At 36.4% G+C, this 11204-nt stretch overlaps 1 long non-coding RNA gene across 1 annotated transcript in view; it reads right to left on the reverse strand.

The window, feature by feature from the left end:
* Positions 1-1000: 1000 nt before the first annotated feature.
* The window catches only part of LOC126754673 (uncharacterized), a 174056-nt gene continuing 163852 nt past the window's right edge, over positions 1001-11204 (reverse strand). The window contains exon 6 of the long non-coding RNA XR_007666331.1: positions 1001-1143. This is a non-coding gene — a long non-coding RNA (uncharacterized LOC126754673). The remainder of the gene's footprint in view (positions 1144-11204) is intronic.

Consider the following 11204-nt stretch of genomic DNA (forward strand, 5'->3'; position numbering starts at 1 on the left):
TTGGAAAAGACCCGTGAAAGGAGAATCGACACACACCACTTCTTCGTCGATTTCAAAGCAGCTTTCGACAGCACGAAAAGGAGCTGCCTTTATGCCGCGATGTCTAAATTTGGTATCCCCACAAAACTAATACGGCTGTGTAAACTGACGTTGAGTAACACGAAAAGCTCCGTCAGGATCGGGAAGGACCTCACCGAGCCGTTCGATACCAATCGAGGTTTCAGACAAGGCGATTCCCTATCGTGCGACTTTTTCACCCTGCTTCTGGAGAAAATAGTTCGAGCCGCAGAACTAAATAGAGAAGGTACCATCTTCTATAAGAGTGTAGAGCTGCTGGCGTATGCCGATGATATTCATATCATCGGCCTTAATACCCGCGCCGTTAGTTCTGCTTTCTCCAGACTGGACAAGGAAGCAAAACAAATGGGTCTGGCAGTGAACGAGGGCAATACGAAATATCTCCTGTCATCAAACAAACAGTCGTCGCACTCGCGACTTGGCACTCACGTCACTGTTGACAGTCATAACTTTGAAGTTGTAGATAATTTCGTCTATCTTGGAACCAGCGTAAACACCACCAACAATGTCAGCCTAGAAATCCAACGCAGGATAACTCTTGCCAACAGGTGCTACTTCGGACTGAGTAGGCAATTGAGAAGCAAAGTCCTCTCTCGACAAACAAAAACCAAACTCTATAAGTCACTCATAATTCCCGTCCTGCTATATGGTGCAGAGTCTTGGACGATGTCAACAACGGATGAGTCGACGTTGCGAGTTTTCGAGAGAAAAGTTCTGCGAAAGATTTATGGTTCTTTGCGCGTCGGCCACGGCGAATATCGCATTCGATGGAACGATGAGCTGTACGAGATATACGACGACATCGACATAGTTCAGCGAATTAAAAGACAGCGGCTACGCTGGCTAGGTCATGTTGTCCGGATGGACGAAAACACTCCAGCTCTGAAAGCATTCGACGCAGTACCCGCCGGGGAAGCAGAGGAAGAGGAAGACCTCCACTCCGTTGGAAGGACCAAGTGGAGAAGGACCTGGCTTCGCTTGGAATATCCAATTGGCGCCACGTAGCGAAAAGAAGAAACGACTGGCGCGCTGTTGTTAACTCGGCTATAATCGCGTAAGCGGTGTCTACGCCAATTAAGAAGAAGAAGTATGCAGCTCTATAGAAATCTAGTATTAATTTTTAATACCTTTTTTCAATAAAATGCGAATATGGCAATCCTCGTTTTGCGAAGAAACATCAAATAAACAATTGTTTCTTGAAGGAAAGATACATTGGCGTACGAGTAAAGTGAAATTTATAATTATTTATAATTTTTGAATATTAAAAAAATGGATGCAAATTTTAAAAATAATGGGTCATCCAAACGTAAAAATCGCATGCTGAATTTCACAACGTTTGAGAAGGGACGACTTGTGAATTGCGTGAAGGAGTGGCCCAGGATCTGGGATATTAGCAACACATTGCATTGCAATAAGAATGATGTAAATCATGCCGGGCTCCCTATAAGCAATGCCCTTGATAAAAGTGGTGAGTTAATTTATGTTTTATATTCAGTGTGTTCTTGTTTCTAATAAAATTTATGTCTTAGTGGATGAGTGCAAATCAGCGTGGATGCGCGAAAACTACCGCTACCATGCTGGGGTAGCTCATAAGGGCAAAAGTGGCAGCGATGGTGGGGAAGTTTTGGAAACTCCATCCTTTTCAGAAAACGTTGATTGGGAGTTTGCGGAGGAAATGTCATATTTGATGAATGTATCCCACAAACGGATGCATAATTTTAACGCTCGCCAAACAATTAATTTTTTCTATAGGACTTTCACAACTCCATTATCTTTTGGAGAAGATTCGCATGCATCGCCAATAAATATCAGCGAAGATTCTAATGTGTCACTAACAAGTGCAACCGACACACAGCACTCCACGATTATGTGAGTACATTAGGGTGCTTCAAAAAAAATTTTTACGTTTTTTTTTTCAACTCTTACCCCCTCAAATGTTAGTGTTTGACAAAGAAAAAATCCTCCCTCAAGCCAGGCGCTCAAGCGTGGACAGACGAAAATGTCGGCTGGAAAGGTTATGACATCAGTCCTTTGGGATGCACGTCAACGACTGGTTACTGAGCCAGTCATAATCTTTTTCACTGCGTATTTGGTTGCATTTATTTTCTACTATTCCAAATACTTAGCAATTGTATTCTTTTTGAGGAAGAATCTGTTAAAAAAGGGACGCGTATATTCAAATGATTCCTACAAACATGAATTTTGAAGAAATGCTTATGATTTCAAATATAATTTTTGTATTTTTGACTGGTATTAAATTTTGACATAAAGAGATAAAAGGTATCCTATATCCTTACCCTGGTTCCAAACTACCTCCCACCAATTTTCAGCCAAATCGGTTAAGCCGTTTGTGAGTTATAAATGGTGTAACTAACAAAAACTTTCTTTTATATGAATATATATTTGTAGATGTGAGGTTTTTTTTATTGTTTTTTTTTATTGAGTTTTTTTTTTTGAAGAAATGCAATATTCAAATTTTGAAAAAATGCTTATTATTTGAAATAAAATTTTGTATTTATGAGTTGTGTTAAATTTTGACATAAAGAGGTAAAAGGTATCCTATGTATATCCTTACCCTGGTTCTAACCTACCTCCCACCAATTTTCAGCGAAATCGGTTTAGCCGTTCTTCAGTTATAAATGGTGTAACTAACAACAACTTTCTTTTATATACGTACATACTAGAGGACCCGTCCACGCTTCACTGTGGCTGATACATAGATATAACTACTACTACCATCTATATGATTTATATAAGTTGGATTATAACTATTAGTTAATATGAATAGCATTTTTGTGAAGCAACTTGTGTTAGTTTACAAAAAAATTGATCATAAAGCATTTCGTGTGTTAATAAAGCATTGCTTTTTTGGGGAAAATACTGTTAAATTTGTGCTCAGGGAAATCCACCTTTGAAAAGTTATTTGCTAACGCTGGAAACAGGCGAAATGAGCAAAGTGGGTGCTTCGCAAGTTCATAATCCAACAAAAACAACGAATAACTGATTCTGAGAAGTGTTTGAATGCTCTTTAATCATAATAAAACAGAATTCTTGCGTCGATTTTTAACAATAGAAACATAGCTCCATCATTTCCCACTGGAGTCCAATCGACAGTCATTCTAGTGGACTGTACATGATGAACCGGTTCTCAGGCGTGGAGAAACGAAAAAGGCGGCTGGAAAGGTTATGACATCACTCTTTTGGGATGCACGTTTTATAATACATACCTACTCAATGACTTATTACTGAGCCAGTTATAATTATTTCACTGCGTATTTGGTTGCAGTTCTTTTCTTCTATTTGAAATATTTAGCAACTGTATTATTTTTGAGAAGACTCTGTTTAAAATTGTACGCATATGTATATTCAAATGATTCCTACAAACATGAATTTTGAAGAAATGCTTATGATTTGAAATATAATTTTTGTATCTATGAGTTCTATTAAATTTGAACATAAAGAGATAAAAGTTATCCTATGTCCTTTCCCTGGTTCTACGCTACTTCCCCACCAATTTTCAGCCAAATCGGTTTAGTCGTTCTTTAGCTATAAATGGTGTAACTAACAACAACTTTTTTTTATATATATACATTCATATGTATTAGGGTGATTCAAAAAAATTTTTTTTTTCGTTTGGTACTCTGAAAAATAGGTTTCTAGACACCTCTAAGAAAGCCTCTCCAAACGTGAGTTTTTAATTGTAACGGGAAGGTCCTCCTACATACAGTTTTCAATTTTTTCTTATTATCAGATAGAAAAATTTATACCTCGCTTCCAAGTACTTGAAAAAATATCTTGCCCCTTAGATTTTGTAGGAAATTGAATGCTCTACAAAAAAGGTCTACTGAGATTTTTTCGTAAACCCAAACGTTTAAAAGATATTAACAGTTAAAGTTTGATTATTTTCGGGAAAATTTTTTATTTCTTATGAATTTTATAACTCAATGAAAAAAAATTATAGTGAATGTTGAGCGGCAAAAGAGAGGTTTGCCGCACGCACACATTCCTTTTTGGATGGTGGCTACACCAGATCAAATTGTTGAAATCATTTCTACGGAAATTCCTGATGCAGAGAAAGATCCAGTATTATACGAAGTGATGAAAACCAGTATGGTTCATGGGCCTTGCGGATACCACAATCCCACTTCGGTTTCCATGTCTGACAATAAATGCACCAAACACTATCCACGTGCTTTTCTTTCGGAAACACCAACTAGAAATGATGGATATCCACTCCATCGGCATCGAATAGTGAATATCGAAGTTGACAACACACGGATCGTACTATATTCACTATTCTTGTCTAATTCACATTCAAAACTCATATCAATATTGAGTATTGCAGTTTAGTGTAATCGATAAAATACGTTTGTAATTACGTCACCAAAGGAAGCAACATGGCGGTTATTGGTCTTGAACGATACGGTCGATACGTGAACTGCAATAAAGCGCTTTTTATGATATTTACTTTTGCAATTCATGAACGTTTTCCTGCTGTTGTGCGTCACGCAGTTAATTTGGAGAATCGCCAAAGAGTGTACTTCAACCCAGGGAATACATTACAGCCAGTGAAACATCGCCAGCAACAAAATTAACATTTACGGTTCAACTTTATTTGAGTGATTGCTTATTGTGAGTAGTACGGTGTGTTTGGAGAAGTAAGCCAGCTATTACAATTGCTGCAACATGTAAATCACTGGAATGAAAATGAAGTTCGCACACTTTTAGCTATAAACATTTCGACAAATCAGCCTTCAAATCCGCGTCAATTATGGGATATGAACAAAAATGACATTGCCGAAGACATTTTACATCGTCTTCGCTAAAAATTGGAAATGGGTCAATTCCGGTTGATATTTCCGGTGGTTTGAAACCAATTCCATCTTCCCTTTAACAATTCACGAAAGATGAACTCATCACGAATGTTCGGACATTGGCACGCGCAATGTTAGCTGCCAAAAATACCGATGTTGCTGACTTAATCTGGAAGATTCAAAGTCAAATTCCGGGAGACTTGCGCATATATAAATCAATCGATCGTCTTGACAATGAAGACGACGCCGTGAATTATTCAGTGGAATTTCTAAATTCTTTGGACAGGCTTGGTATACCACCGCATCATTTGCGTCTCAAAGTTGGATCTGTCATTATTATGTTCCGCAATCTGCGCTATCGAATACAAGGGGGCAGAATGCTTGATTCTAAGAATTCCTTTGAGTTCTAACGATTTGCCGTTTCAATTGAAACGTATTCCGTTTCCAGGTGAAAATTACATTCGAGATGACAACAAACAGGACACAAGGATAGTCGCTTATTGTGTGGCATAAATTTGGAAATGCTATGTTTTTCACACGGTTAGATATACGTGGCGTGCTCACGAGTTGGAAAACCATCTTTTCTGTACATCGGAACAAAAACCAAAAAATGTTGTTTATCAAGCTGCGTTACTTTAAAAAAAAAATGAAATGATAAATTTAAATGTCTTTTCATTTCAGAACACATAATTTCACGCAGGACAACGGCTGCGGGGTCAGCTAGTAGATAATAAAAAGTTTATAATGAAATGAAAACTAAAAGCCTATAGTCTTAATATTTTTTATTAGTATAAGAATAATAATATAAATTTAAACGAAAGTGGCATTGTTTTGCCAAGAAACAGATCTATTAGGAGTATTAACATAATCGTAATCGGACGTTCTTCCGCGGTAAGTGGTTACGATGGATTCATTTCGATTGAGTTTTTGTTGTTGCAACACTTCCCATTCTCCTCCTATTCAATTTCCTCTGCTATCTTCAAAACCAGAAAACGCACTCGAATTATACGTTCGGCGACACTTATTTGTGAGAAAATTATGCAATAAGCAACATGCCGAAACAACAACTTGCACTCGTTCAGGCTTGCAAAATAAAAGTTTTCTAAGACAAAGCCATCTTGCAGTTAAAACGCCGAAAGCATTTTCAATGCACCGCCTAGTTCTAATTATCCTGTAGTTAACGGTTACGGTTTAATTAAGCGCTTATATAAAGGAAAGGCGTCGTCTCCCACAATGAAATGCGGCAATTTTTTTTTGATTAATTACCCTGTCAGGAGGAAATAGACAGGTGTAATTCAGAATTCTTGTACCAAACTTAGAATTTCTCATAATATGAGAGTCGCCTTCGCTTCCTTAAGCACCTATATCCAAATAGGTAAATTTATAATTCGCATCACAGGTAGCCAGCAACACAATTGAATGAAACCCCTATAAATCCAAAAGTTTAAAATTCGTATTACTTTTTAGTACAACCGAGGCATATATTTGTGATCTTACTTTGTAGTTATAAAATATACTTTCACTTTTTGGAGGTGCTTTTATATTAATGTGTTTGCCGCCAATGACGCCAACACAATTGGGAAAATTCCACTGGTTTTCAAAACCATTAGCAATTTCTACCAAATTTTGTTTCGTCCAATCGGGCACTTCATTTTTCAATACGGTACATAATAGTACACAAACGTCATTCACGATCCTGCCAAAATGTTGTTTGCTGATACGATAGAAAGAAGCTATGTGGCGTTGCAAATCCCCCGAAGGTAGGTATCTGTGAGAATATTTTTCAAAAAAACATAACACGGTTATAAAAGACACTATGGCAAAAATGTATAAAACATATTCCAGTACCACTGCCAATTTGGCTTTAATTGGAATAAAATCTTTTGGCCTGCTGTTGCGTTTCGGAAGTAGATGCGGCTCCACCATCTCATATAGTTTATCAAAAACTTGTGGTGGTATGTGAAAGTTTTCAACGAATAAATCAGGTAAATTGCGCAAGGCTTCGAAATCGTACATTAACCTTCCCTTGTCGTTTCGTTCCTTATGGTATGGACTCACCCAATATCTCGCCTTCTTCCGCTCTTTTTTTTGGTATTCAGCATCCATCTCCATGGCAGCCATCATGGCACCACAATTCAAAGTATTCATTAAATTCATCCTACAATTAATTAAAATCATTATTATGGGGTCGGCTTTAGTATACCATCCCACAATTTCAGGGTTAAAAGTGGTATGGTTGGATAGGGCTGATGCTCCAGATTAAGAAAATGTATATTGTCAAAATTACTTGAAGAAATAATGTAGCAATTACTTGAGAGCTGGATACCAACCTTAAGGAAGAACTTATAGTAGAGCAGAACGTAGCAGACAACTACAGCAACAATAATGAAAAAACAAGACGAGATGCGATAGAACTCAATATAACAGCAGTGAAAAGCAATAACATACGACGCAATTTAAACAACTCAAACGAACAACAGGCGTGCCATTGAGCACGAACATTAAGAAGAAGTCAATGCTTGCGTGTGTAAGCGAGAAGATTGAGTCGAGGTGAACGACAAAAATCTGGTAACCATTCCTCTTTTCGTACACTCTCTCGGGTTTATCTCATAATTATTACCCTCACATTGCAATTACATATATCGACAACAAGACTGCAGGCGGGCAGTTCAGTCCGACAAACATTAACAGTTCAAAACCTTGCCTCAGGAAGCGCATGCCCTACAGGGTATCTTTTTGACTTATTTGTAATTGTATGTATGTGTTTGGCATGTAACCCAAGTCGAAACAAAAGGTGGCCGATCAATTCGGGTTCGAGCGCCGTTTGTTATCTTGAAAGTGACATGTATTGAAGTGGTGTGAAGGGTGTACTTAGCTCTTAAAGCATTTAAAATTCAGATATAGATATAACGGTAGTAATGTAGATCGCAGCAGTGCACACACATATGAAAAAGAAGATGGAATGGATTTACAAAAAATACTGCTTAGAAGCAAGAAATATCTATGCGCATGTAAAAAGTGGTAGGTGTGGCTCCTAGGCGATTGAATAAAATTGAAGGTACAGAAAAAAACTTCAAGGCAGAGCAAATAACTTGTGTGTGGTGTTGAGGTGCCGTTAAGCAAGAGTGGCATTAGTTGTCAAAAGTGCGCTCGGGAGGTTAAAATCAAACTGAGGCGCACGGTGGAGTCAAGTGCTCTCGCTGCTCCACCTGCAACCACCCACACACGTCGAACAACTCAAACAAGTGTAAAGCGAAAAAAATTGCAGCCGTTAAGCATACACAGGCACGCAAACACTGACGTATACGAAACACACACGCACATACACGTATGTGTATATATGTCTTCGCTCATACTTAGCTCCACATTTTAGGCATCACAGGGATCGCAAATGTGAACACTCACTCATTTGTACACTCCTTCGACGCCCTCTCTTCCTCAACTCTCTTTCACTTGTCAGCAACAGCAGGCGACAAAACAAAAACAACACTCAAAACAAAATTATATGAAATTGTCACTAAATCAGTGCTTTTCATAGGCATACATTCACGCACTTCCAAATACTCTCGAACATACAAACATACATTTATCCCGTTATTAATGTGCTAGTATGTTTATGTTTGCTTACTTTTACATGCTACTGTGTAATGAAGGCGCATTCAGCTGCAGTAACTTGTGCCGGTCTGTTTAGTAGGTTGCTCATACGACGCGGCTGACATTGACAAAGATACACTACCGCTATTCATTCACTCTACCACCGCTACCACCAACATTGTACCTATTTACTGCCACTTAATAGTGAAAGATACTCAATCTGGGTGAATGTCAGCAGCAAGTGTTTAAATATGTCGTTTCATCATAAATTGAGTGGTGGGAGGCTGGTTGTTCGGGAGAATACTACAGATTTTTTTGAACGTTTTATAATTGAATAGTTTCAGCTTAAAAACAAAATTCAAAGAATCAATCAATGATAATATAAGTGATATTATGATATTTAATTACAGTAAGAGATCGAGTTCATTCGTAAATAATATTGGAAGCAATTCTTCGAGAAAAGGTCTACTAGGTTTTGAAAGCTCTCTAAGTCAAATGCGTAGTTTCAAGCAGAACTTCATAATTCACTATGTGATGTGCGGTAGGTAATAAGAGTTTGAGGAGATTATTTGTCTGTTTTGAAGTCTCTAGTACTGAGAATTTATATCGCAAAAAAAATTATTTGCTTTCAGTTATAAAGAAACTATATTTACTACTATGTGTATAGCAAAAAATGTGAATTAAAGAAGGGTTTCATTCAAATATGCAAACCTAGAATTATCAAATCTCAAGAGAGTTTTATTAAAGATGGACTAACTGGGTTTTTCTTTCATCGACAGTGGAAAAACAGTTGTGCAAATTTCATTACAGAAACAAAATAACTCATAAAAACCAATTTTTACACTTATGCTTTTGCGATTATAAATTATAAATTATAAATAATTAATAATCTTTCAAAGCATAAGAGGAAAGCAAGATTTTAAAAAAAATTAGAATTTTAGACTGATACACTTAAAATTAAAACTAATGCTGATTACAGTTTGGAACAACGGCAAAACACTCGTATTTTTTCTTAACTTTTTGCGAAAAAGATGAAATGACATTTTCAGCAAACAAACCAAAAACATTGCAAAAAAATTTGACATATTGTTCAGCTTTATCTTTAATTATATTTTTGTGTTTCATTTATGGGTTTCCCACACAAGCGAGTTAAACAAGTCACCATATGCATTTACATTAAAATTGTTTTTGTTATAAAATCACGGACACCCTTGGAACTATCGATTCATAATCTTTCAATTTTCAAAACATGTGTATAGCAAAAAGGTGAATAGGGTTTCATTCAAAATGCAAAAGAAATCATAAAGAGAAGTTTATTAAGTTCAGAAACAAAATAACTCCAATTTTTACACTTATGCCGATTATAAATTATAAATTATAAATAATTAAAACCAAGAAAAATTAGTTTCTTAGACTATACACTTATCACTGTTTTGATGGCAGCAAACAAACCACATTAAAAAAATTTGCTACTCCCCATTTGAACGCACCAAAATAACACGTTTCAATACTACAGCAAAATACAACCTTATCTGGCAGAATTAACGCACCGAACACTTTGAAAATACAACCCTGGAATGTAAAACAAATCAAAAGTATTGGCTTCAACCTTGTCATGTCAAGTAAAAGCACCACTTCATATTGATCAGGAGCGACATATACTTACACATATCTATGTGTACAAATATAAATATATTACATTATTCAAAATTGACTAGCACTCCACAAAGGGATAGAATGGCAACCATCACATGAGTTACAAGCTACTCACTTTCACTTCGAAATACACACACACTTGCATACAAATGCATACTCATATGTTTGATTCCACTTTTCTTTGCCATTTGTAGAAATAGAATTTGCATGTCGTCACTTGCTGGTGAAAGTAATGGAGATTATCAACATTCAACTACCAATCTATACCTGTGCTTAATATGCAAGTCAATGTGTATATGTGTGAGCTGAAGGTTTGGATTGAGATGGTGTGTCAGGAGATGTACATATGTGGCATAGTAGATAGAAAATGGAAACAGTGTTAGCATTGAGACGCCAGCTTCAACAAAAAGTGACAGCCTTGACATGTGACTCCCCATAGAAATCAAGCAAGATTATAATGATATTAAGAAGATGGCAGGAAGAAAATGTCAGGAAGAAAATGTCAAGGAATCAAATTGAATGAGAGCGAGTAATGAAAAGAGTAGAAACACAGTATGGCTGATGGTATTGCAGTGGAATAGGGATTTTGAGAACGGAGTTGGGTAAATAGTAAAGAATTTCTTCCCTGAGATTAATAGAGAAATATCAAATTAAAATAATAATATAATATTATTTTTGCTTCTTAGTTCCTCTGTAATTTTGCGCAAAGTAAATATAAACTACATTTTAACATATTTTAAAACTTTCATGCTATGTAAATTTTCTTCCAGTTTGAAAGCACTTGAGCCCCTGCAATCACTCTATATTTTTATATAGTAGTACTACTGATAACTTTCCCCAATAATAAGAATGAGGACTGAAGCCATTTTAATCGTAGCAAAAACTTGATAGATATAATTTTTACAAGACAACACTAAACGAGCTCTATTATTTTTAAGCGCTTTAATTTTTCTGAGAATAATTTGATTACCCAACACATGACCTATTGGCAGAGAATTTGGTCTTTATAAAGATAAGAGTATAAATTCGTAAAGCGATTAAATGGTTAATAAGTTAATAGAT

This window comes from Bactrocera neohumeralis, chromosome 4, assembly GCF_024586455.1.
Source record: "Bactrocera neohumeralis isolate Rockhampton chromosome 4, APGP_CSIRO_Bneo_wtdbg2-racon-allhic-juicebox.fasta_v2, whole genome shotgun sequence".
In the NCBI taxonomy this organism is placed as follows: domain Eukaryota; kingdom Metazoa; phylum Arthropoda; class Insecta; order Diptera; family Tephritidae; genus Bactrocera; species Bactrocera neohumeralis.